This window comes from Gallus gallus, chromosome 2, assembly GCF_016699485.2.
Source record: "Gallus gallus isolate bGalGal1 chromosome 2, bGalGal1.mat.broiler.GRCg7b, whole genome shotgun sequence".
Taxonomy (NCBI): Eukaryota; Metazoa; Chordata; class Aves; order Galliformes; family Phasianidae; genus Gallus; species Gallus gallus.
Genome location: NC_052533.1, coordinates 128482982 through 128509103, shown reverse-complemented (window position 1 = coordinate 128509103; position 26122 = coordinate 128482982). Strand labels below are relative to the sequence as shown.

Sequence of the window (26122 nt, the reverse complement as noted above, 5' to 3'; positions counted from 1 at the left end):
ATTGCTGAACGTGGTGTTTCCCAGAGAGAGCGCTGTGAAGGAGCACTGCCCTTCTTACAGCTTCACCAAACACTGGAATCCTAGAGGTGGGCTCCAAGTTATAAAGTCCGGCATTCTGCGGTCCCGACGCACTGTTGACTTTCTGCCGATCTTTGGGATTTTTTGTGTGTGTGAGGTTCATTTCCACAGGAACATCCAATCACTGAGAGCTGCTCAGAGCCTGTTAGCTGATTCTCAGTCTGGCTGTGCTGGGAGCTGATGAATTGCTTGCAGCCACAGGATGACACTGAGATAACGTAAGGATTTGATTTACACCCAGAAAAGCCAAGAAGCTTGTAGTTTGGGCTGAATGCTGTTTTGAATTTGTCCAAAGCCTGACGTTCTCAGCAATAGCTCCTCCCGCTGCAAGGAGAAGAGGACAGGGCTTGGCTTAACTCTGCTTCTCTTCTTTTGAACATTCGGGATGTTTTGCTGTATTTGTATGCAATGTTTTAGCTGCACTGGCAATTCTTACGGTTTCATTGATTATGCTTATTATAATATTTGGTTTATAGGTAACTTGGCTACAAAGAAGCACAACCTCTCTTTTTAGTTGGGCTTATGTTGAGCAATCCCCTCCTATTCTTCAGGAAACAAACACTCCTAGGGAGAGAATCACCCGTGGCAAGTTCTTCCCACCACCTTGCCAGGACATGGGATGCTGGTGCACGGAGCAGAGCTCGCGATACACACAGCAAAGCCAGCAGAAGGCAGTTTCTGAGTGTGAGGTCTGTTTAGTGCTTCCTTCTCCCCATACGTCCCTCAGGGTTTTGATAAGATGGTCCCTGCACTCCCTTCTGCTATGCCAAGGGCTACACAATGCTGGTGCAAAGGAGGACACCTGCCCCATCGCTCGAATTTAGGTGATGCACATCCTGTCACCTGCACCTGGTATGTGTGATGTGAGTGGAGGACAGGAGCTGCACGGCATCATCACAAAGTTGGAACGTATTTTTGTTGGAGAGGATGTAATTAGGCCAGTTTGATCCTTGCGGACAATATGGCCTCGCCTGGGGACACCAGGAGGCAGGTGCACGCCAGGGCTGCGAGGCTTGGAGCAGGAGGGACAGGGGGCGTTCCGGCCAGCTTCTCTCCTTGCTGGTATTGCCACAACCGACCCAGCTCATGCTAAACATGAGTTTCAGTCGGGCACCTCTTGGAGATGCTGCAGCAATTCAGCCCTGCGCCCTTCCAGCTCCAGGCAGAGTGCTCTGCTCTGCTGCGCGACTGCTCCTTGCGGCAGCCTGAGATGCTGGGGGCAGTGAGCACAAAGCTGCTGATTATTTCCCCAACTGCTGTGTGGTTCCTATCACAACACTATTCTTTTGTGCAGAATGGCAGCTTGATTGCAGAGTCCTCTTTAACTTTACAATTTTAGCAAGCCCAAGCCCAATTAGAGCAATTATATCTCAGCAGAAACACGGTCTGTTGTCCGCTGGACCTGTCTGTCAAGTGTCCTATTCATAGCTGTTCTTCTTGTATGGGGCTTTTCATATGGAATCGCTCTGACCCGTCTAAAACAGCATCATCTGAAGGACAGCCTGCATTTCTGTAGACTTTTTTCACAGGTTGATACGAACAAGAAGAGTGCAGGATTTCGGCTGGCCAAGGATGCATCGTTCAACCTAACCACTGTCTTCCCTTGCTTGAACACCACTGACAGATCAAGCAGGATCCCTCACTTTCAATTATTTTACTTCCAAAGATTGAGAACTTGATCAGAATTGCTGTTCTCCCTTGTCGTGTTGGAGGATTTCCGTAATCAGAATCCCCAGCCTGAGCTGCAAGAGGTGTTTGAGGGCTGGTGCTGGTAGACTCAGTCCTGTATGGCACCATTTGGTCACTGAGTGGTTCTGGAGCATGGGGCAGTGGGCACTGCTGCAGGAGGGCCATCTGCTGTCCATGTTACCTATGAAGCAAGAGATGAGAAGCGGAGCTATGTAAAAGTAGAAGCGAGGTACTCAGGAAGGTCAGAGGTAGTGCAGGGAGGAAACAGCCTCCTGCACAAACCGAAGGCTTTTTGTTTCTCATACCTCTTTCTGAAGGGTGAATCTAAGCAATAGATTTTGTACGTGCCTGAAACTGTCTTCCAGTTGTGCTTGAGGACAGTCTTCAGTGCAGGACAGGCGAGAAAGGAGTTAAAGCAAGCCACTGTTACACTTGGGGGCCTTGTCTAAAATAGCCACTTTTGTTTTGTTTGCTGAATTCCCCGTGCTTTTCCAGGGCTGTTCCCATTATTCACTTCTTTCCCAAAATAACATTTTTAACCAGAGGAGTGGCCGGGACCAGGAGCAGAGAGGATCTGCAGCCAGAGCCGGACAGCTGCGTGCCCACGTGTCTGCACTGAGCCAGTGCTGACCTGTCATGGGAAGCTGAGGGCAGACCACAGGGCAGGTGGCAGCTCCCCGCAACTGAGGCAATTTTGTCTCATACCCCACTGAGCTGGGACACAGCCCCAGGGTGGCTTTGGGTTCCCATGCTTGAAAAATGACCCAGAGGAGCAGCTGCTCTGGGGTTTCCACCCAGGCTGCTCGGGGGCACCTCCTTCTTGTCACCATGTCCCTCATGCTTAGAAACCAGAAATGGGTGCTGGCAGCCTTCCTGTGGGGACTTGGACCGGGAACATGGGAAGAAAGCCCCAAAAGAACCTAAAAATCGAATGTTCACGGTGGTGGCTTGCTGTGTTATGTCTGAGCAGTTTGCCTTCACTGTGGCCATCCAACCGTGCAAATACTGTGTGGGGGGAGGGGAGCTTCCCATTCTTGCTGTCCCTGCACAGACCTGAGGGGGATGGAGAGCAGATTCCCTGCTGGGAGCTTTGGCATGCAGGGCCCCGGCTCAGCCCCATTCAGAGGAAGCAGCCTCTATGGAAAGCCCCAGAGTCACTGTAAATGTAGCAGGCAAAGGGTGCCCGGATGAGTCACTGCGGCTCAGACAGGTGCTGCTGCTAAATCCAGGGTGCGGTGAGACTGGACCAGCGGTGCCTCAAGCCATCTAGCTCACAATCCCCTTCCAACACCCCTTTACCAAGAGCTAACAGCTTGCTTCCCCCAAGTCTTGGCTTTTTTCTTTTCTTTTCTTTTTGTCTCAGCATTAATATTCAAGCACGTGACAAGTTATCAGGTGTCCTGCAATAACAGCCATGCAGTGGCTTTGTTCATACCAAACTCGGTAGGGAACATCCCCAGGACTGGAGCTCAAGGATTGAAGCTGCTCCCTATTCCTGGCACAGCTCTGCTCCTGGCCAAGACCCGTCCCCTCATTGGGAGGGTTTGGTACCCTGTCTGAGCAGCTGGGCCTGTCCCGTGTGGCAGATGGCACAAGGTCTCTCCTAGGAAGGGTGAGGATATTTAGCAGAAGGAAGAGGGAATTTCCCTGCCTGTCGGCCTTTCAGCGCTAGGAATGCACTCAAAGGCATTTGCTTGTATTTATTTTAAAGACGTGAAAATTGCAGATTTGGATATCCTGTGCTACACTCCTCTTTTCTCCAGTTTCTCCAGGATGAGTAAATTGCCATCATCTGTGTTAACTCCTTCAGTCAGACATCAGCACCTCCCACTTCTGCAGTGCTAGTAATGTGCCTAATACCTGGTTTTGGGACCCTGCAAGAGGGAAGTGATGTCTGTGTGCTCTCTCCACAGCACCTGAGTGCCGGCAGAGACAAAAAACAAAGCATGTATGTTATCTTTGTTGTATTTGACACCCACATTTTTGTCCTTGAAAAATTGTGTCTATGGGGCTTTGAGAAAGTCAGGGGACCATTTACCTGTATCCTTCCCCGTAGCTTTCCAAGCACAGTCAGCTGGATTTTTACTTCCCGTTAGACCCCAAACGTGCTCATGTCTGCATGCAACAGCAAAGTTTTCCCCTTTTGCTTGCAAGCAGAGATTGCTGTGCTCGTATTGCCCAGAATAAGAGAAGGATTTAGGAAGGTGAGCATTAAGGCATTTTTCAGAGTTGTTGAGTATGTTTTAATCCTTATTAGCCCTGAGCAATTGTCTCCCAGGGAAGGAGAGGTGTAATTAAAGATGAGCCCTGAGCATCCCGCCCTGCATGCACACAGCTGCTCCTCCAGTGAAACCGAAATGGCTCTCTGAAAGACAATGGGAAATATTTCTTTCACAAAACCAAAACCGAGCTTTTCTTCCAGGCATCATCAGGGGAAGAAAAAGCAAAACCTTTCTTAAATTTCCAGTTCCACTGAGCATCTGGCTCTAATGTACAGTTCCTCAACTTTACTTGGTTTTTAACCAAAATGTGCTCCTGTTTAAAAGCACAGGCTTCCAATAAATGCCCATTCAACTGTCTGTGTGCCTCAGCAGCTCTCGCACTCATTGTTCTGTGCCATCACGTGCTTCAGTCTCTCCTCTGAAGATCACCACTCGCTGTTCCTCACCAACCAAATTCAGCCATCTGATTTTGCTGATGGGTAATTTTGACCCAGGTTTCACAACGTGCTAACTCTATCCGTGCAGACAAGGTGTTCTTCCCTTGGCCAGCCTTACGGCCGCCAGCCTTCAGGCACCAACAGGATCAGCACTGCTTGTGGACGTGCTCACTGATGCAGCCACTCGCCTGGAGTAGCGCGGGCTGCTTGGGTGCTTTTTTAAGCACATTACTTCCAAAACTGCTCCTCCTCCAATCAATAAGATATGTTTAAACGTATTGGGAAAAATGAGATTTACTCCAGGAATCTTTATTGCATTTCATTATAAGATGCTGAATCTAATATAGAACAAAGATCACTTTAATTTTAAGTGGGCGAAAGGAAGATCTACCGCGCGCTCCCACTGAGCAGCTATCAGCAGCATGCACCTTCTCCATCTAATGCAGTTACATAAACTAATTAGGTTTGGGGCATCTAATGGGAACAGCGCTTAACTACATTACATATCCCCTGAGAGAAATCGGCGTCAGATGAATTTGTGAGGCATTGTGGTATCTGTTCTCAGCTATTTTTTCCTGCCCTGAGGATACTGGTGTGATACCAAACTGTGGGCAGAGTTCTAGCTGCTGATCTTCTCTCCAACTGGTTCCATTCCACTCGTGCTGCCCTTGGTGAGCTCAGGAGGTAGCAGGGGACAGCAGTGCCCCTCTCCTTCTGCAGCCCCATGAGCAGGGCTAGGTTCCATTTCACAAAGTGAAGTGCTTTGGTGCCATTCACCACTGTTCTGTGCTTTATTGCTGTTTCACATCCAGAGCAGCAATTCCAGGAGAGGAAAAGAGAAAACTCAACCCAAAGCTGTGTCCTTGAGCAACAGCTCCCCTCCAACTCTGTGCTGCCCTGTTAGGCAGGTAGCTGACAGCTTCCATACAAGCTAACTTCCTGGCACTATGCACAGAAGCACCTGATAGCTAAAAGCAGAATAAACCATCTCTCAGACCCTGCAGCACCCCAAGGACCGGTGCTGCTCACTGTAGGGGCAGCGCTCCTTAAAGCACTCATTTATAATACTTGAGACATCCAGAGAAATCACGTGAAAGTGTCACTATTATGTCATTCTGCTGGCATACCAGTCATGCTGCAGTGCCTAGAAAGTAGCTTCCAGCCATGTCCCACCTGTGTCCCGTCCCTTTGTGAGTCTCTCCAGATCCAGCCTCAGGAGCTGGTCAGCTCCTTGGGATCTTCAAATGCAGATCTCACGGGCTCTGGGAACACAGCACCAGCTGATGCAAAAAGTCTCAGGTGCTGTAGAAAATCCTTTCCTACCTCTTCTTCACTTCAGCCAACACTGCAGTGTAGGTGTGGCCCTGCAGCCTTTGTAGAGTGGTCAGAGATGTTCAGATGAGAAAGCTGTGTGATATTACAGCGCTTCTGTGTTGTCTGTAGGAGAGAAAGGGATCACATTAAGAAAAAAAAAAAAAGCTTTGTAGAAAGGCTGTTTTGACTTTAAAAATGAAATGGTTACCATCTGCCTTATCACTACTGAACTGAAACTGAGCAGCTGGTTCCCCTTCCACTGAACATGAAAGCTTATTTCTCAAACTGGGATAACATATTACATAAAGTCTCTTGACTCCAGCCTTAAGCCCAACTAGCTATGAGTTTTGTTGGGTTACTTCTAGAACTTAATTTCAAATAATCTCCCACAATAACTGTTTTACTACTTCTTACATTCCTTAATGCCTGGACCAACACAGCTCACTACTCTCCTTGGGCTATCAGCTGTGCCCTGGCTGTCGCCCACCTGCTCACAGCCCTGTCCTCACGTTCCTGCTGCACTGTGTTCTCGAGTATGCACACTTCAGGAGCAGGCAGAGGTATCACCAGCATCTTAAAATCATAGAATCATGGAATCATTAAAGTTGGAAAGACTAATAAGGTCATCTAATCCAGCCATCAGCACATACCTGTGACTGCTCTAGACCACGTCACTCAGTGCCACATCTACGTGTTTCCTGAACACCTCCAGGGATGACGACTCCACCACCTCCCTGAGCAGCCTGTACCAATGCCTCATCAAACTTTCTGAGAAGAAATTTTTCCTAATACCCAACCTTTGGCTCTGCTCCTGACCACCTGCTGTGCTGCCTGCAATGAGAGGCATGTTTGGTTTTTAAGGTGGTCTTTTTCTTCCAGAGGAGGATATGGCAGAAAGGGTTCTCCTGAGGCATCCAGCCTGGTGCAGGTAACACCACTGTGAAAGCTCAGGCTGTGGATTTCTCAAACTTCTTTTTCACATGAGCTAGGCCTTCTGTCTTGTGATCTGAGGAGAAGGCTGTTCCACAGATTTCACTGTTCCAGTGGTTGGAGATTTGCTTCTCATTCCCAGCCAAACTTTATTCATGGCTAGTTTATACCCATTTGTTCTTGTGCCAGCATTGTCCCTTGGTTTAAATAGCTTTTCTCCTTCCTTAGTGTTTACTCCCTCTGATATATTTATAGACTACAACGATATCCCCTCTTGGCCTTTCTTTAACTAGGCTAAACAGCCGAGTGCTCCTGGTCTCTTCTGCTTGCTCAGGCTTTCCTTTCCCTTATTTGGCCTAGCTGCCCTTCACTGCATCCCCAGTGATTTCAGATCCCTTTCCAAGACATGATTGTCATCCTATTCTTCTTGTGTGATCGCCCGGCTCTCCCGCTGATGGTGCTTCCCTTGGTGTCATCAGCAAAGGCACTTCTCTGAGATTATGCGTTATGGTGATTAATGAAAACATTAAATAAAATCTATCCCGGGACTCCTCCTTGAAGAACTCTATTGTAAAACCATCTTCCACCTGAGAATTCCCTTTTCAGTTCAGACCATTACCCTTAAAGAGGAAACATCTGTCCGGTTCTATTCAGCACTTCTCCAGCAGGAATTATTTACTGTGATTTCCCCCAAATGGTTTTGTATCAACCTTTATGTATACACATATATATCCATTAGCAACACAACCTTATGTGCTGGTTTGAAAGCCGATGAAGCCAAGCTTTCTGTGAGGCTTCCATATAAGGTCAGTTCTGCCAAGAAACTTCAGTTCTAACCCCTAACATTTCTACAACTTCAATCTGAGATCTCTCTTCGGCAGGACTTGCCAATTGTGGTGCTCCAGTCGGGGTGTTAGCAGACGTGTTTTGCTCTGCTTCAGTCTCCCAGCGTCTTATAAAGCCAAATTCATGATTCAAATGACTAAACTCATTATTCAGGCTTAGTATGTGGGTTTTTTTTTTTTTTTAATGGGAAATTGGAATGGGGTGAAAATTCTTTTGTGCTCTGGCCTGTGTTGCCTAGATATTGGCCTTTAGAGGAATAGCAAAAATGATGTTTGTACCCTTTACAATCAAAATGGGTGAGACTATAAATATCCTGTAGTCCTAAAACAACATTCCTGTTAGTTCTGCAATTAAGACTGCAAGATTCTCCCCCAGCGTCTCCCTGCATTTCCCCACAAAGATCTGACTGTCTTCTTTTCTTCTCTGTGCCAAAGGCTTTAGAGGCTTTTGAAGGACTTGGTGACATCCCACAGACCGAAGAACAGAGCTCCATCTCTTTTAGGCTCAAATAAGAGAGGGGAGATTATTGAATCTTTGGCTGTCCTTTTGATGGCAGCAAAAGAAATTCTTGCCCTCCTTCCTTTGAAAAATTCAGGTTTGGGGTATCTCTCTGTGCTATTAGCAAGTTCTTCTGACTGTGCTGTACAAATGAGCAGTATATGATTCTCCTTTAAAAAAAAATAAGGAAACACCTTTAGAAAAATCAAATCCATCTTTATTTAAGGCTGTTCCCTGAGTGATAATTTTTCTTTTTTATTAACATCAGAGTATTCTTGGATCTGAAGAACAGGCTTTCACCATTGCATGTGGAGGGCTGGCTCACAATCCTTTCCCTTGGGCCCCTACATCTGAGCTGATCTAAAACCAAGAGCAGGAGCTCCCCTGGCACTCTGGGCTCTGTTTAACTCTATTGGTGGACAGTTGTCCTTAGCACAGCCTGCAGAACAATTGATTTGAGGATTTGCCTCTTGAACAGAGCAATCAGGCAGAAAAGGCTTTAATTTGGCATGAGGCTGTATTTTCCAGCTCTTTCTGCTAAATTTAAGGAACTCCAAGTCAACAAATGATATAATTTCATTTGACACTGGGTCTAGCACAAACTGAGACTGTTCTCCTCTCCTCTCCTCTCCTCTCCTCTCCTCTCCTCTCCTCTCCTCTCCTCTCCTCTCCTCTCCTCTCCTCTCCTCTCCTCTCCTCTCCTCTCCTCTCCTCTCCTCTCCTCTCCTCTCCTCTCCTCTCCTCTCCTCTCCTCTCCTCTCCTCTCCTCTCCTCTCCTCTCCTCTCCTCCCTGATCGTTCTCTCTTGCTGAGAAAACTTTTACCTAGGAAGCACTCAAACCGAAAGTATGAGAAGACGACTGTGCCATTCTGCAGCTGCTTAGCATCTCAAAGGAAAGACTGAATTCTTTTTATTTGGCAATAAGATTCAGGCAGTCACTATATTGACAGAATTAGTTCATATTCCAGTCCATCATGTGTATAGAGGATGTTCTCTGAGATTAAGCTACTGTAACAACAAATCTGCTAACCTAATTTTGTAAGATAAAAGCTCCAGTGAAGTGAGGCCTTGTGGTGCATTCCATTCGATTTCCAATGTTTTGGAGGAACGGAAAAGAAAGCACTCCCACAGGTGATCACTCCTTCTCTGACTGTGAATCTTTCAGGGAAGGAAATAGAGCAGCACTAAAAATCTCCTCCCTGTGGGTATGAGCATCTGCTGCCACTCTTAGCAGCTCATGTGAAAGGCCATGTGGAGTAGAGCTTGGAGAGAAGCTTTGAACAGAGTAATGAGGAGCATCTCCCTCTCCTTCTGATATGGGGAGCCTGGATCTATTCCTGGTCTAGGAAATGAGTACTGGTGGCACAGGAGGTGCTCAATCCTGTGGGTTATGGCAGCAAGAACAGGTTGAAGAACAAGCCAGAACCTGGCACAGGCTGTCCGGAGAAGTTGTGGATGCGCCATCCCTGGAGGCATTCAAGGCCAGGCTGGATGGACCCTGGGCAGCCTGGTCTGGTGGGTGGCAGCCCTGCCCGGGGTGGGGGGGTTGAAACTGGGTAGGCTTAAGGTTTCTTCCAAACCAAACCATTCTATAATTCTTTCATAAGAAACAGGAGAGCAGCCCATGGCATGGTTTTAGCAGGCAGACAGCTCACTGGGCTAGCAGGACTTTGTACCCGTTTTGAGGTAAAGGGATGGGTGAAAACACAGCATGGCATGAGGTTGGATGGTGACCGGGCATTGCTCAATACCCATGGGCCTGATGTGGGAGCAATTTAGAGAGAGATTTTGCAGCTGACAAGGAAACCTTAAGGGCTGGTCATTTCAAGTTGGATGACAGCTTGCATCTCAGGGGAGGAGCCTTTGGTCTTGTCCATCTCTGCAGCCTCAGAGACGGTGATGGCTGCACCATGGTGTGGTTGGGACTTGGGGAAAGCAGTGGCTGTTTTGCATGGGGCAGCTGTGCAAAGAGACAGCCAGGTGTCCCCCCACAAATCATCATAAGTCTTAACATGTCACTGATTTTCACTCAAGATTAAGCTGTCCTGTGTTGCTAGTGGGACTCAGTTTCTTATGCAGCTTAACTGAATTAAGTTGTTCATCTGGCATTGCTACAGGGATGGCGTAGTTAAAAACCACAGGCATGAAGTCCATGTACAGTTGGTAGCAGTAGATTTATTTCTCTTGGTCATGCTAGGAAAGTTTGCAGGCTGCCCCAGATTTTGCTTTTAGTTGTCTTCATATTTTAAAAGGTAATATTTACATTCCAGGCTTTAACATGTGCTCTGTGTGTGCTATTTTAACATCATTTGGGGGCAGTAATTGATCAGATCAAAATAAATTATTGTGTTGATTAGTTTGTCTTTCTTTATGAAGATCTGAATGCGTGGTACTCCACATAGTTTGCTAAAAGCATCTACAGTTATCTAATGGTAGAATCTTGTTATCATGAAAACCCCTAGAAGCAAATGAGCATTTCTTCTTTATGACTTAAATCCAAATAAATTAATTCTGTTTGTGCCTTCTGAGTGCTTACAGTGCATTGTAAAGGGAATCACACAAAAATATAACATTTTCAGACACTCCCATCCTGTCCCTGGTTATTTCTCATACAGAAAGCAGCTACTACTACCACCACTACTGGTGGTGTTTAAAGAGCGTTTGGATGTTGTGTTAAGGGACATGGTTTAGCAGGAACCATTGATGAAGGGCGAATGGTTGGACTGGATGATCCTGTGGGTCTTTTCCATCCTTAGCGATTCTATGATTCTATGATACTACCTGTTTGCAGCAGCTGGTGTTCACCTAGCTGTAGGTGTAGCCCCAGATCAGGTTTTTAGGAAGCCTCCAGTTGGTGGTTTTAGCTGAGTTCACCACGACCAGCTCCCCAGGGCTCTGTCTGCCTACTTTCAGACGTTTCTTCTGTCCATTTCATCATGTGTGCATTTCAAAGAGGAGTGTCAGCGATTTCTTTATGAACTGTGGTTGATATCAGGCAGTTGCTTCTTGCCTGGACTCTTTGGTCAACGCAAACATTTTTTACAATTCCCCTTGGAAACAGCTGACCCACAACTGCGTAAAACTTGCACGTAACCTCTGCATTCAGAAAAACCCTTTCCTTCACTGCTGGCTCTTGGTGAGAGCAGTTTCAAACCTTTTACTCAGCTCCTGAGGAAGAGGAGAGGAGTAAGCAAGAATCTGGTTAACAGCTTCAGGTGCAGAACATTTGTGTCATCCTTTGCCACATCTGCCTCGGCTCATCTTGAGCTATGATTTTTGTTTTGGGTTCAATTGGATGGAGACCTTTTTTCCCTCCACTGGTGTATGCCCAAAGAGCAGCCAGGCCTGGCAGAATCCAGACCCTGGCCCCAGGCAGGAGAGTGAAGAGGAGGTATTTGGGCACAGGAGATATTTGGACAGTGAGTGGGCTTGGTTAAGGCAGGCCTAGGATTTTTTGGACTTCCATCAGTTTCCATCAATTCTTCCCTCTTTGGACCAAGATCTCCAGGCTCAGTTTTGGGATCCTGCAGAAAGTCTGCTGCCAGCTGCTGGGATTTGCTCTGGTGTAAGCAGCTGTGACTTTGCTGACCTAAGGGAACCAGACAGCTCCATGATGGGGAAGACCTGGCCCACTTCCACCAAAGTACTTTGTCATTGTCTACAAAAACATTTGCCAGCAAATCCTCCAGTCTGTTGCCAAAAAGCAGTATCTTTTCTTCCCTAAAGTAAGACTGCATTTAGTACCTGAGCCACTGTATGCTCTTATAAATGGTAAAGTCTTGCAATAAACATAAATATGAAGAAATCATAGCACCCATTGAGGTTATGATTGCAAACTTCCAGCTCTTGGAAGGAGATGAGCAATCTTCACGTTGAATTATAACTGCAGATGTTTCCTTTTCCTAAGCTACTGTCTGTTGCCATGGCCACAACCTTCAGAATATTCTGGCTATTTTACAGTCACTAATAGGAGTGAAAGAGCAGATGTTTAATTATTTTCTTCTTATTCCATTCACTGAAGTACAGCTGACATTCAAAGTCTTCAGTAGAAAATCAATTTTTTATTGTTTATCATTTTCCTAGAGAAAAATAACAAAAGGCAATTAATATGTGCAGTATGCATGCCATACATCTACAGCTTGTAAGTAGGGGTGAGGAAACCAGTTTCTTTACATCCTGAAGACTGGTATCAGCAGCAGTTAGGAGCAGGAGAAAATTATGCTGTAGGAAGAAAGACCGGGGCCTTACAATACTTGTCCTGGCCATTCATAGAATCATAGAATCACCAAGCTTGGCAAAGACCTTCAAGATCATCCAGTCCAACCATCTATCCATTATCAATACTTCTCACTAAACCATGTCCCTCAACACAACATCCAAACGTTCCTTGAACACCTCCAGGGTCCGTGACTCCACCACCTCCCTGGGCAGCCCATTCCAGCATCTAACCACTCTTTCAGAGAAGCAATCTCAAGGGAATTGTCCTCCCAAAGGATGGAGCAAGTCCTTCAACTCTTCTGGTAAGCTGCCTGATGCTGTGGGTGTGGGAGTACTTTGTGTGGATAAACCTTGACAATTTATCAAAACATGAAACCTCACAGAAAGCTTCTTCACCACCGCATCACAGCACTTCTGGTTTGTGAAGAAACAGAAGGTGCCCAGGAGGCTGCTCAGGCAATGGGACTGCAGTGCATGTGGTCTGCTCAGTTGTTCTTGGGCTGTTCAGTAATGTTACCACGGCCTTTGGAGTACTCAAGTCTTTCCTCAGACACTTCCTTGCCACTGGTATTGCTCTTGGCCCAGGAGCACACAGTTCTGGGAAATCCGAGGAAAAGTCTGTTGTTTTGGATTTACAACAGGAAATTTTACCATTTTAAGAGAATAAATGTCTTTCCTTGAGCTTCACTGGAGACACAGTAATGACTATGACAGCCTCGTGCACAAGCACAAAGGTTGCGTAAAAGGTTCGGCACAAGGCACCAAACCCCTGCTTCGGACATAATATACAAGAAGACTGGGCATACAGTGCTGCACCATAAAGAGCCCAAATTCCTGGGCTCTGCTTTCTGCAAGATTCATTTTATGAAATCAAAATTTCTTGTCCCACAGGATCACTCTGCCCTCAGGGCAAATTAATAATTTATGCTTCTTTTGCCTATGGGATTTAAGAAATATCCCTAAAAGCCAGTGCTAATGAGAGAAACGTGAATGTGGGAAGTACCATAAGGCCAATGTATAACACTCACTCTCTAAGTGATGGTGACCGCAGCACACTGTGGGAAGCTTGTATTCTCCCTGTGCACACCTCCCCATTAGAGTCTCAAGCCAAAGGAACAACTTGTTCCTGCATCACCAGAGTGGTCATGTATGAGGTAGGTGATGAGCCCTATTGACACTGATGTACAACTTGAATTCCACTGAAAAAATGTGTTAAGAGGACAGCCTCTGTTGTCTGTGCACTTCCAAGGTCAAACAGCACTGGAGCAGGGGCTTACAGCTGTTTGGCTTGAGCAGGTTTCAGTGGAGAGACCTTATTTATTCCTGCTTTTATTTTTGGTGTCTAAATGAATAAGGCCTGTCTCCTACTGACCTGTGCCTGAGCTCTCCATCAAAAACTTCCTTGATGGACTGAAGATTTGGAAAGACAAATGCCCTAAAAGAGTGATTCCCTCTGTATGAAGACAGCTGCTCCACTCAGAAGGCCCTCTTGTTGCCTTCTGATGATGATACAGTCTATGTAATTAAATTTGTCCCTTCCCACTATTTCATGCCTACAGCACACTACCCAAAACTCTTTTTTCCCTATGCTTTCCCATTCACCTGTTTCTCAGAGGAAGCGTTGTTTCTCTGGTGGCACTGAGTCCATCTGTCAAGGGTATGAGCTTGGGGCCTTGGGAACTGATTCTTTCTACAAGAATAGTACCTTGCACCTTGCACCAGACTTACTGTAAATAATGTTGCCAGAGCTTAATGCCATGCTACCGAGCCTTAATGTAGGAAAGAAATAATGTTACTTAGATAGACCAGAAATATAATATCTATGGAACCGGAAAGAAAGGAGTCATAGAATCATAGAATGGCCTGGGTTGAAAGGGACCTAAAGATCATCTAGTTTCAACCCCCCTGCTGAGGCAACCACTAGACCAGGCTGCCCAGAGCCACATCCAGCCTGGCCTTGAATGCCTCCAGGGATGGAGCATCCACAACCTCCTTGGGCAACCTGTTCCAGTGTGTCACCACTGAAGAAGGGGTCCATCCAGTGAGCAGCACATTTCTAGAAGTTCCCTTGCTTAAGGCACATTTTTAATTTGTAGCCATGGAAGAGAGGCCAGTGCCCAGCTTGCAGCATCTGCTTCCCATTGCACGCTGCCTGCTCACTTTTCTGCAGCACTTGGCAGACCTGCAGCTCCAAGAGCATGTGAAGGTGCAGTCAGATCTGTGCAGAGCTGCTTTGATGGCTGAACTCAGATCTGTCCCACCAAAACCCACAGCTGGATTGAAGGAGCCATTTGGTTCTCTCGTCAAAGCACCCATTGTTCTTTTCAGCATCTCTGCCTGCTCCCCTCTTGCTTGTTCTAACTTACTTAGCAAACAAAGACCCTACCAGCAGGTCCCAGTTTTCTCCTCTTCTGGCAGTTACGTTATGCAAACTATTTGACACAAATCTATACACTTATATTGTGCATATATGTTGTATTTATGTATACACACATGTATATTACATTAAATTGTAATGGTGAATTTTCAGCCAAATGCTGAGAAGGTTAGAATTTAGGTGATCTTTGTTTTCTTTTCTCAAGTGTTTTATCTTGCATCTATTTTTGTATCATCAGAACATGTATACTGATATAGTAAGATGTGACTTCCTTTTATTCTTCCTTTTGGTGACATCTCTTGGAAACTGGTTGCAAGAAACTCATGAGTGGAATCCCTTTGTGAATAAGATCTCTTTGGAGAGGAATCTACTCATGATTCAGAAGCTGTGCATCCCTGAAGCTTCCATTCAGTGCTTCCTTAAATACAGAGAGAGCCTTTGTTTACAAATCTATGGAACTTCCCTGCATCTCACCGTGGCTCTCCTCTCTAAACAGTTGGAGCATGTGTATGTGTGAGTGTACAAGAAGACTTACACATATTACTGTTCTGTAAGTTCATATTTACCTACTTACTCAACTATGGGTCTGTGAACATCTCAGGAAATATCTGGAAAACTTCCTATTTTGGATAATCCCACCTGTGTATAATTCCTGGAAATGATAAGTTGCATCCAAGCATCCTTGTTCTGTTGTGATTACCATGCACCTTAAGTAGGATCTCAGTGTGTTTCTGAGCATCCTTATTTTCTGCTGTGAATATGACATTCTAGATATTTTTCTATCTAACTTTAATTGATTTCACTTTTGTTATCAGCTAGCTTTGGGAATGAATGGTTTTAGAAAATAGATGCAGAACGCCTAGGTGAAAAATGAGATTTCTCAAGTGGCCACTGAATGTTGAATACAATGGTAAGCCACTGAGATAGGCTTCTGCAGAAGAAAAGTCAACAGAATTATGCTTTTTGGTGTAGACTACTTTAAAAGCTAATATGTTGTTTTGTTTTAGGAAACAACATACTGCTGAGTTTGGTGATGATATTTGTGTCCCTCTTTGCATCGATTGTTTGCTTTGCTTAAGTTTGAATATGAAGTCTGGAAACAATATTGGAAAAAACAGTCTGTACCTGGTGTGTAACACGTAGATCTGTTATAGAGTAAGGTTATTCAAATTTAAACACACTATTCCTTCATCACAATGACCATTAGTATGTTGGTAATCCAGGATATTACATGTAGAATGTCTCAGAAATAAGAGGCAGAATCATCCTATTTATCCATCATATCAAGTCCTGTTGAGTGTAGGATTTTTTTATCCAAAATGTAGATCCTTTAATTGTTTCTCTAGTCCCACTACTGCATACAGAGGCTGCTTTCTTCGAGCATCACTCATATTCTGAAGAACAAATAATGCAATCATAACCCTGAGCTGCCTCATCTTTTATGAACCTCTTTGTTTACTTTGGACCCACTTTAAACCTGTGTCTAAAAGTACTGATGTTTATTTAACAAATAATAAAACTGGTTTCTAGGTGGAATGCGCAAAATACCAGCTGTCTGTGCTAGTGACTCCATGAGGAGCTGGACAGCCCATGCCGTGCTCAGAGTAAGGCCACATGTGCTGCCTGGTGCAGAGAGCATTTAGGGTTTGTCCCCAAGTCACGGTCAAGTGCTTGGCCTGGGCAGCCCGGCTCTGCCAACCTTCTGCCTTGGGGTAAAAGGAAAACAATGCCCTGGATGCATGCATAGGGGAATAACTTGAGCCTCTTAACTGATAATGCGTTGGAAATACTGGGGCTGCTCAGCCTGGAGAAGAGAAGGCTCTGGGAAACCCTAAGAGCAGCCTTTCAGTATCTAAAGCAGGGCTGTAAGAAAGAAGGGGACAGACTCTTCTCAGGGTCTGTTGTGACAGGACAAGGGAAAATGGTTTCAGACTAAAAGAGAAGAGATTTAGAATTGATCATATATAAGGAAGAAGTTTTTTATGTTGAGGCTGGTGAAGTATTGGCACAGGTTGACCAGAAAAGTGGTGGATGCCCCATCCCTTGAGACATTCAAGGTCAGGCTGGATGGGACTCTGAGCACCTGATCTAGCTGTAGGTGTCCCTGCTCATTGCAGGGGAGTTGGAATAGATGACCTTTAAAGGCCTCTTACAGCTCAAATGTTTTTGTGATTGTATGATTCTGTGAAAACTGAGCATTCCCTTAGCTGTCAGATGTCTGTGTTTAGACCTTTTCAGGAATTGCCTTCTTCATTTATTTATGCTGTACCTCACTGTCGCCAGTCAAGAAACAGACAGCAAACACAGGAGTGCATGGATATCTCTACCCTAAGAGATTTGTAAGGTAGATAAAGGTTTTTCTAGATTAATTTATATCCTGGGAAAAAATCGAGTGCATTTTTCGTGTATACCGGTGAGGGTTACAAGTTGAAGTCTAGATGGAGAAAACATAACATTTCACCTGGGGCTCACTGCTTTTGTATGAGTCTTCGAGGTATCTGTGAAAGTCCATTCACTTTTACCTTATTAGGTATAGTCAAATAAAAGGAAAACCTCTTTCACAAATTCAGCTCGTTAGCAGTGTTTTAATCTCTTTTTATGCAGTGCTGCTGTATTGATCCCTTCCTATCCATTTAATTTGCAAAGGAAGGTGAAGACCCATGCCTTTGTGCCATTGATAACTACCCAATGGTACTCTACAGGGAGTAGCATTAGGATCCTTCCAGAAGTGCAAAAACAGACTTCAAGTCAGAAGTTGAACCAAGATTTCCAAATGCATATCTCAGCAGTGAGTGTAGAAGTGCACACAGATCTTATTTGGAAAGACATTTATTTCCTTGTGTGATCAATAGGGAAAAAGTGGGGAGACTTGCGTTATTTCATGGCAGCTCCACAGCTTCCAGCTCCGTGCTTGGGGTGACTACCACTGTTGTGCCAGTACACAACCAGAGCATGCCATTGCCAGCATGGATACTCACCTCTTGGCTAATACAAACTCTTTTTTACCACTCAGCAGCCACGTTCAGAGCTTCATTATGGCTGAGCCAGCACCTGGGAACACAGGTCCTCTTCCATGCACTCGTATTTCTTGCACCTGGTAGTCCCCATTAGAGGTCCTAACATGCACATATCCCACGTTCACTTGAAAGAAAATATAGATACAAGGGCTAGACTGCTTCCAGACCTCTGTGAGTTATGTCAGAATATATTCAGGGTCTGGGAACTGAGGGCTCATCATAGAATTCCCCCACCCACATAGCACTGATGCACATGTTTCTGCACACATATAAATCTCAGAGTAGAGAGATCCCATCTTTTAAACGGAGTACATGCAGTTGAACTTTGGCCTCTATTGCTTTGACTACAGCAGAAAACAAGGGTTTAAAAATAAGGAAATGTTTGCCTCTTGGAAATTTTCTGAGCAATTAATCTGAGAATTATTGATGTTTCTAATTTTGTTAGCAGAGGGAGGATCATCAGTCACACTCAGAAATGCCAACTCTGTGCTGATAAATCATAAAGTGGGAATGAGTGTTTAATGAAGTTGCCAGAAGAAAGATTTGCTGCCAAAATCAAAGATATTGCTCTATCTCACTCCTACTCCTTCACCAAGGAAATTTCCCAGAAAATTCTGGCATTTCTCCAAGATTGTCGTGTGTGGTTTTTCTTTTCTTTCTTTTTTTTTTCTTTCTTTATTTCTTTTTTTTCTTTTCTTTCCTTTTAATTTTGAATACTTGGAAACCAACTGCAAAGCCAACTTTACTGCCAACCTTCAAAAAATCAGAGGAATGACAAGCTACGGTGATAAAAGGTTTCACAAAGCGTTATGAGATCACTGCAACCAGTTCCCATCTGATCACAAATGAATGAACGATGTGTGGGTTTGAATTGTGCTCCTGATATGATGATAGTCACATCTTTCATTTAGATTGAGATCAAATGAATCTAATGAAGTGCTGGGTGGTAAACTGATGATAAGTGACTGTTTTATCATTCTGTAGAGACTAATGTGAAAACATCCCTATTTGAATTTAACATCGTGACAGATTGTAGAGCACCTTGCATGACATATATATACAGTTTCTTCATGAATGTCTCATTTTCCTAGAGCGTTCATTAAAAAGCAGTAAGTCTCACGGGGAGCACCCCTCATTTAATAAAGAAAAAGCAAGTCGATAATCTTAAGTTCTACGTATACTTTCATAGTTAACAATTTCTTAATCTTTTTTGGAGAATTTTTTTGGCAATTCACAGGAGGATCCCTGCCTTGCTCACTGATTTAAGTGACTTTCCAGTGAAGTCATTAGAACATTCAGATATGAGACATGTTTGGTGGAACAGGATGTGCTGTTATTATTGAATAAGTAATTTGTATGGTGATTTTATATGGCATTTTGCAAACAGTGGGCTGTTTCTTCAGCATTTATGCTGTTTCTGAGCAATGGATCTTCACTGATTTTCATAACATTTGTAGTAGAGAACAGAATTAGGAAATATCTGTCTGAAACGAGTGGAAGTGGGGATTGTTGGGGAGTGGGTTGGGACACAAATTATCAGTGAAGAGAGAATTGTCAACTAAAGATGTTTTTAGGACATCTTAAAAGCTATATGTAGCACACAGCAAGAGGCAGACATTTCAAGTATGAGGCCTTTTATTTTTCCTAAAGCACAATACCAAGAATGCAAGAGCTTAAGGTTACTGCAGAAAGAAGATTGTTTGGTGTGCACCAAAAGAAAAGAAATTGGAACCAATAAGAGCAGAGACTGAAATCTATGTTTTTGAGGTTATGATTGTGTAAATGCATAGACCTCACGAATGGGTCTGTATTGTTGACCATCATGTAACAGATGAAATTTCCATTAGCTACAGGCAAAAAAAATCTAATCAGAATCAGAATCTCTTCCACTCACATGTACTTCCACTTCTTTCCATGCCTGAGAAGTGTTGTGTCCCATGAAAACAAATCAGATCACCAGTATGTGAATCAAATGCTGCTGGTGGTGCTGTAAAGAGTTCAGCAACTGCTCCTAGTGGTAGCATTACTGGTAATCCACCATTAAGACAAAAAGAGCAAGATTAAATTATTGTGGATGAAGCGGTAATAGTTTGCTGGGAATTAGATGCTTATTTCTTTTGGATTATTTCAGCAGAGAGAGAGATGCAGAATTTATGCTATAAATGTCATCCTTCCAAGGTTTCCAAATCCTGTTGCTTTGGTCGTGACATGCTTCATTTTTAGTATACTGTTTCTGCATACTACGTGATGTGGGAAGCATCAATGCCAAGAAACATTGGTAGCAGAAAGAGAAATAGAGAAAAAGTAAAAGGAAATGATATGGCATGGATGTTTTCAAAGATAATAGAGAACGTAAGAATGATGGGTTTTGTTCTAAGGAGCTAAGAAATAGCAGAGAAAAGTAAGAGATAAGAGAAAAGAGAAAACATCAAAGAAAGAACAGAGCTCCATACAGTAACACGATAAACTGAATTCTTAAGAGAAGAAAAATGGGTAGAGGTGCTGAAAGTCAAGTACAAGAAAAGAGAATTGCAAAATGAAATCTCAGAGAACTGAAATCTTGAGGACAGCAGAGGCAAAAGCAAGCAGGCCCAAAAATGTAATAGGAACAGGATTTTTGTTTATTTACAGTCACTTGGAAGTGACGGTTTGTTTCATGCTGTGCAAAATCTGTTTTCCTGAGGTTAAACTTTAGAAAGAGTCTGTCTCGTTTTGACTTTGACTTTTCAAAAGTGATACAAATTGTTTGTTGTTCACATGATGAAACAAAAATTCATTTGTCCAAAACCAGTTATCTGACGAACTTTGTTCACTTCCTCGTGGGATGTAAATAATGAAGGCAGAAATGCTGTTAACCCATTCATTTTTGGAGGAGTTCATCTTGGTTTTATGGAAAAGGATTTTCAAGGGTGGCACAAAGACATTCAAACAGATAACTCAGATTTTTCAGTCTAGTTTCAGTTCTAGTTTTTATACAGTGTTCCCCACTGCACCTTATGTAAGGATATGGACATATCTTGATTTTTGACATACACAATTATTTTTATTTTACCGCAGGAAAATTAAATTATCTATACTGTGACTGCATGACAGATATCGTTCCGAGGGTTCCTTCCCAGAACAGTATTGTTTATATGAGCAGCCACTTAACATGGAGAACTGCTAGGGTTTTGCCTACTGATAAAAGTAATAGTAAGAAGGTACAGATTATACAACATGTCCATACGTGTGTGAGAGATGGACACAGAACACAAAATTATTTTTGCACTTAATTTGTAAAATGTTTTTCTATGCCTCTTAAGGCAGTTTGCTTACCGACCTTTACCATGTTGTTCAAGCTTCAAATTCATTCCTGTTGAGTAATTTCTAAAATCAGACAACACAGTATGTTTTGCAAGAAATAGCAGTCGAGTATGACACGGGCCTGTTTTTCACAGCATGCTGTCAGGACTGGACATCATTCTTCCTTACAAAATGAGCACAAATCTTCTAGCAACCGTTATATCATACCCAAACTAAGTGTTCCAAAAAGATAGTACACAAATTGTGCTTGTAGATGCCAGAGAAAGCAGTGTGTCTACATGAAATGCTAGTTGTTTGCCCCAGAAACTTGGGGTGCACTTCCAGGCTACTTGCCTTATAGAATGAAGAGAAGCTGGTACTCCAAGGACATGTCATGATGAGCCCAGCTCTGCTCAGTTTCACCTCTTCCCTCTTTCCATTGCTTGTGTGAGAAATGAGGTGCCTGAAGAATGCAAATGAGTACAGCTAAGTGAAGAGCTCACCTCTCCCATGGAGAGCACCAGCGATGTTGACTATCTATCTTCTAAAAATGGACATAGAGCTTCTCTAAAAGTTGTCAGCAAGAGCAGTGCAGGCCTCATGCATGTGACAGTTCTCTTTATGCTGAAATGGCTATGAAGGATATACCTCATGCTTACAGGTTCAAAGAAACAGAATCGTTTGGGTTGGAAGAGACCTTTACAGATCACCTGGTCCAACTCCCCTGCAGTGTGCAGAGACACCATAGCTCGATCAGGGTGCTCAGAGCCCCTCCAGCCTGACCTTGAATGTCTCCAGCAGTGGGCATCTGGGTCCTCTCTGGGCAACCTGTTCCAGTTCCTCACCACCCTGATTGTAAAAAACTTTTAAAATATATCTATTCTCAATCTCGCCTCTTTTAGTTTGAAAACATTTCCTCCCTGGTGATATTTTAATTCTGGATGGGTTGAGTAGAGTCACATCCACCATCTGCCTGGTGAGTGGCATGAGTATCATCAAGAACAAGAGAGGATATCATCATCACTAAAGCTAGTTGCATTCCTCTTGACAAGAAACTTTTCAGGAGATGCAGCAAATTTTATGAGTTAGGGTTATGGCTGAGCAAGTAGCCTGGGTTTTTGGGCCACTTCAGGGGCACCTGTTTTTTCAATACCTTGCCTGCAGCATGAAGAATTTAGTTGGGAATACAGGGAAGAGTTTTTAGGAAAAAGTAGAACAGGTGTTGCCTTAAACTAGTATCAAAATGTTATTTTATTTTGTTAGTGCTGAAGTTCATCACGTCAGTGTAACTTCTCAAATAGAAATCAAGCTGTGAGTCATCTGAATGAAGTTATGAGACACAAGGATTTCCCTTCCTACTAATTTTCAAAAAATAAGAAATTATTATGAAGCATGTTTTAATCAAATTATTAATTTAAAATCTTTGCAAAATGGAAGTAACTTTCTGTACTGTGGTTTGGAAAGGATCTGGCTGCTTAAACAGGATCCCTTCAGATGTAGGGGCTGTCGGCTGCGCCATATGTCACTGGGAGGATATTTTCTCATACATTCACAGGAAAATCTTGGGTTTCAATGACAAATTCCTTTAACGTAGCAATATAGGATGAAGAGTAAAAGTGGCTAGCCCCAAACTTCCCTAAACAACAAGGAGCTAAACCATGTCGTGTGTCATTGACTTCCACAAGTGATGCTGAGTAACAGAAAATCAGCCTGTTCTGCAGTATTACATACTGCCCCAAGTCATTAACACAAAGCAGATGGCTTTGTTGCTGATTAGAGCTGGTTAGAATCTGAAATTCCCGATCCACAGGAAATTTTGACATTTATATTTATTTTCACTACAAATTGGAACAAAACATCAAAATTTCCCAGTGGGGTGGAATTTAAAATTGATTTGGAAACACCGAGTTATTTCATTGCACTGGTAATGAATTGTGTTATCAGTAATGTCAGAACTATAGCAGCGCAAAATTTAACATCTAACATAAAACTCAAAACAAAAATAATAATAATAATATAAAGTCACCCTGAAACTTTTAGCTTCGCTAAAATGAAATGATAAAGTTAAAATGATTAATTCTGACATTTTTCTAGATTTTTTTTTTTTTTTTCGGAATGCAACGCCTTTCCACAAAGCATTTTGACGTCAACTCAGCTGTGCTGTTGGATGGAAATGGGTTCTACTGGAAAAAGCGTTCACCCCGTGCTGCTCACGGGCTCATCTCACAGGGACAAGGATGGAAGGATTCTTAGAAACATCACACACAATGGAAAAGTCAGTGCTTTCTCTGCAGTTAGAAAAGTTCTCGGAAAGCGGATCTCAAAAATCCTTACAGTCTCTACAGAATTGCTTTAGTCTTAAATGTCATCTCCTCCTCAGGCCCCTCGTGTTCAGACGCACTGACAGCGCTCGGTGCTGGCGTGGACATTCGTATTCATGAAGTGCTAAACTCCAGCATTAGCTCAGTGCATCATGTTTCCACCTCCTTAACGAGGCTCTGGTCCTGGCTGCCAAAACCTCCCACTCCCATTCTCCTGTTGCTTACTTTCCCTGACAGAGTTCCATGAAATTTCTCCAATATGGAACAAAACCCCTCAGCTGCTTTCCAGGTAGAACCTCGTTTCTTTCTCCATCTTTAAGCACATCACATTTGGCAGTTAATGGCTCAGGATTTTTCAGTATCATGCTTTCATTTTATCTGTCAACACCGAGTCTCTGCTGTGGAATAGGAGACCATCTGTTAGCAATTTTTTTAAGGGTAGAGTAAGCACAAATGTCACTCTTTGGGAGTCACATGCTATTTATTTACAAAGATAAAAAAAAAAAAAATCAAGATCATGAATTCACATCAGCTTCTCCTGTTACTTTGTGCAACAGTAGCTTTCTGCTTCAGTTTCCACTCCCTCCCACCGAGGTATTGCATATATGGTTACATAAAGGGACTGCGCGAGATGTAGGACAGATTAGAAACCTGATAAAGTTGCTGCTAGGTGAATTTGATGACGGGTCTGCTTGGGTGCACTGGGGAGGGTTTATGTTACTGCCGGTGAGTGCCTTACACAAAGGGAGGGAGCGCTTCAGAAGAGAGGAGAATAAACTGCGTTGGCTGTAGCTGAGCTGTGAGAGTCAGGATAAAGGCAAATTGCAGCGAGGCGGGCGAGGAGGAAGGCTCTTCTAAAGTGCCCAGGCCCTCGTTAGGCACCAAAATAAATGGTGTTATTCAGCTTGCCGATTACAGTTGCTTTTTGAGAAGCTGCCTATTACACAGGTGTCCAAACAGAAGATGAGCTTCTTTTGGGAAGCCTGGGGTAAGCTGTGGTCGAAAAACGTGACCTTGAGCATTTCAGAAAATATGGTCCTGAACAGAGTTGTTAAACAAAGAAACTTCAGGCTCCTAAGCTGGTCTCGTAAAAGAAGACAAAATCTCTGTACAAAATGTGTGCCGTTCAGATCTTGAGATACGGTCTCTTTTGGAAGGAACACCGTGAGATAAAGCCACCCCAGCTGGAACGGGCTGAGACATCCTGCCAGCTCCCCTGCAGTGAGCTCAGCACCGGTGTTTATAAATGCTGCAAGGGTTCTGTGTTCAGTGAAACTGCTGAATGCAGCAAAGGCTGGAAAAACAGCCTCCTAAGGATGGTCATCCTAATGTACTGTGTTAGCAAAGTCTCTGTTGTCCTTGGTCTTGATATATTGGGCAAAGGCAAACATATTTATGCAATAATACTCCTTCTGGAGAGTTTGAAGAAATCAAATCTATATAGATATATATCTAATGCTCAAAAAGGTCATCTCGAGTCTGCCAAGACAAAGAGTTACTCATCTTAAAGACCTGAGATGGCTCTACCCAGGATTAATGGAAAAATCAGTATTTTAGTTCTTACAAAGCCTATGGTGAACTGCCATTCCTCCATAAAAGAGTAATTATGAACCAAAAAGTACATGCATGTCGTCATGATTTTTACTGTAGTGAGTTCTTAAACAATGGGGGAAAAAATGAAATGAAATGAAATGAAATGAAATGAAATGAAATGAAATGAAATGAAATGAAATGAAATAGGGAGACTCTTTGGGAGCCTGGGAAGAAGGCTTAGCCAAATTTGTGTGAGGTCTTCTTTTATTTGATTTCTGTTATCTTTTTTATCTCCATATTTCTCATTCAGCACGGGAAATATTACTGTTAAGCTGTGCTGGGTGGGTGAAGCCTCTGCTGGGCAGCCCTGTAGGATGACTAATCAGCACATACTGCATTATTTTTCACATCGCTCACACGCTCAGCCTTGCAGGAAGCAGTTTGGAAGCAGACATCTCCTCCATGCAAGGGGGCACAAGGGCATCGACCCTCCAAGTGCTTGTGTCTGCAGCACTGCTTGCTAGTCACAAAATGATTCCAGCCTAAGACATGGGCATTGCTGAGAGTAACATGATGAGCTGTTATCTAGCATCTGCCACTGATGCTGAAGACCCTGGTAGTAGTGCGTTAGCATTTATTGACAGGGGCAGTGCCCTTCTGCTCCTTGTCCTCTCCCACTCCCCTCTCCAACTCTCATTGCTAAAATGCATGAAGGAATTATGATAAAAAGAAACAGGAGATGATGTGGAGCAGCTGAAACACTTCTCTGCAAGGGTAAATCTGCAGGGTTAAGAGCCTGGGCTTTTGATGTTCAATATCCATAAGCGTCTCCAAGTTTGCAACTCATGAACACTGTGCAGCTGCTCCTGCTTGGGCAGCCCACCCCACTTCAAGCAGAGCCATAAAGGTTTTGCTGTCACTTCTTGTCCTTGGATTCTCCTGGGGGCTGTAGCAGGAAACCCACGGAGCAAGTGCTGTCCAAGGGGCACCTTCTTCAGGGGAAGGTCCCCTTGAAGGGGTTGGAGGACAGTAAAGTTCTACCCCGTTCTGGGTGTTTCAGGCATGGTTTACTTGTTATACTGCACTGCAAATCTGTTTACTGCTCTTCCTTGTGAATATTCATAAGAGAATGACAGATTTTTTAAATGAATCTTGCTTGTGAATTTTATCCATTTCTTTGCTGTTTGCCAATATCATCAGATAAACTGAGAGTGGCAAGGCTGAGAATTTTAATCTGCATGAATATTTTTTGAAGTCCCTGTGTGATTCGTAGTAAGTTGTATTTCCTTTCAAAAATATGCTCTGAGATACTGCTCTCAAAAAAAAAAAAGGAATAAAAGCAGCAGAACAAGGGTGCATT

The 26122-nt window shown here is 43.7% G+C and overlaps 1 protein-coding gene and 1 non-coding gene across 3 annotated transcripts in view; both read left to right on the top strand.

Annotated features, from left to right (window-relative positions):
* The window catches only part of NCALD (neurocalcin delta), a 49648-nt gene that overhangs the window by 3500 nt on the left and 20026 nt on the right, over nt 1-26122 (top strand). The gene's annotated exons all lie outside the window — the stretch shown is intronic.
* Nucleotides 1971-2080, top strand: MIR6630 (microRNA 6630). Its single transcript, NR_105498.1, has one exon. It is a non-coding gene; the product is annotated as a microRNA 6630 (primary transcript).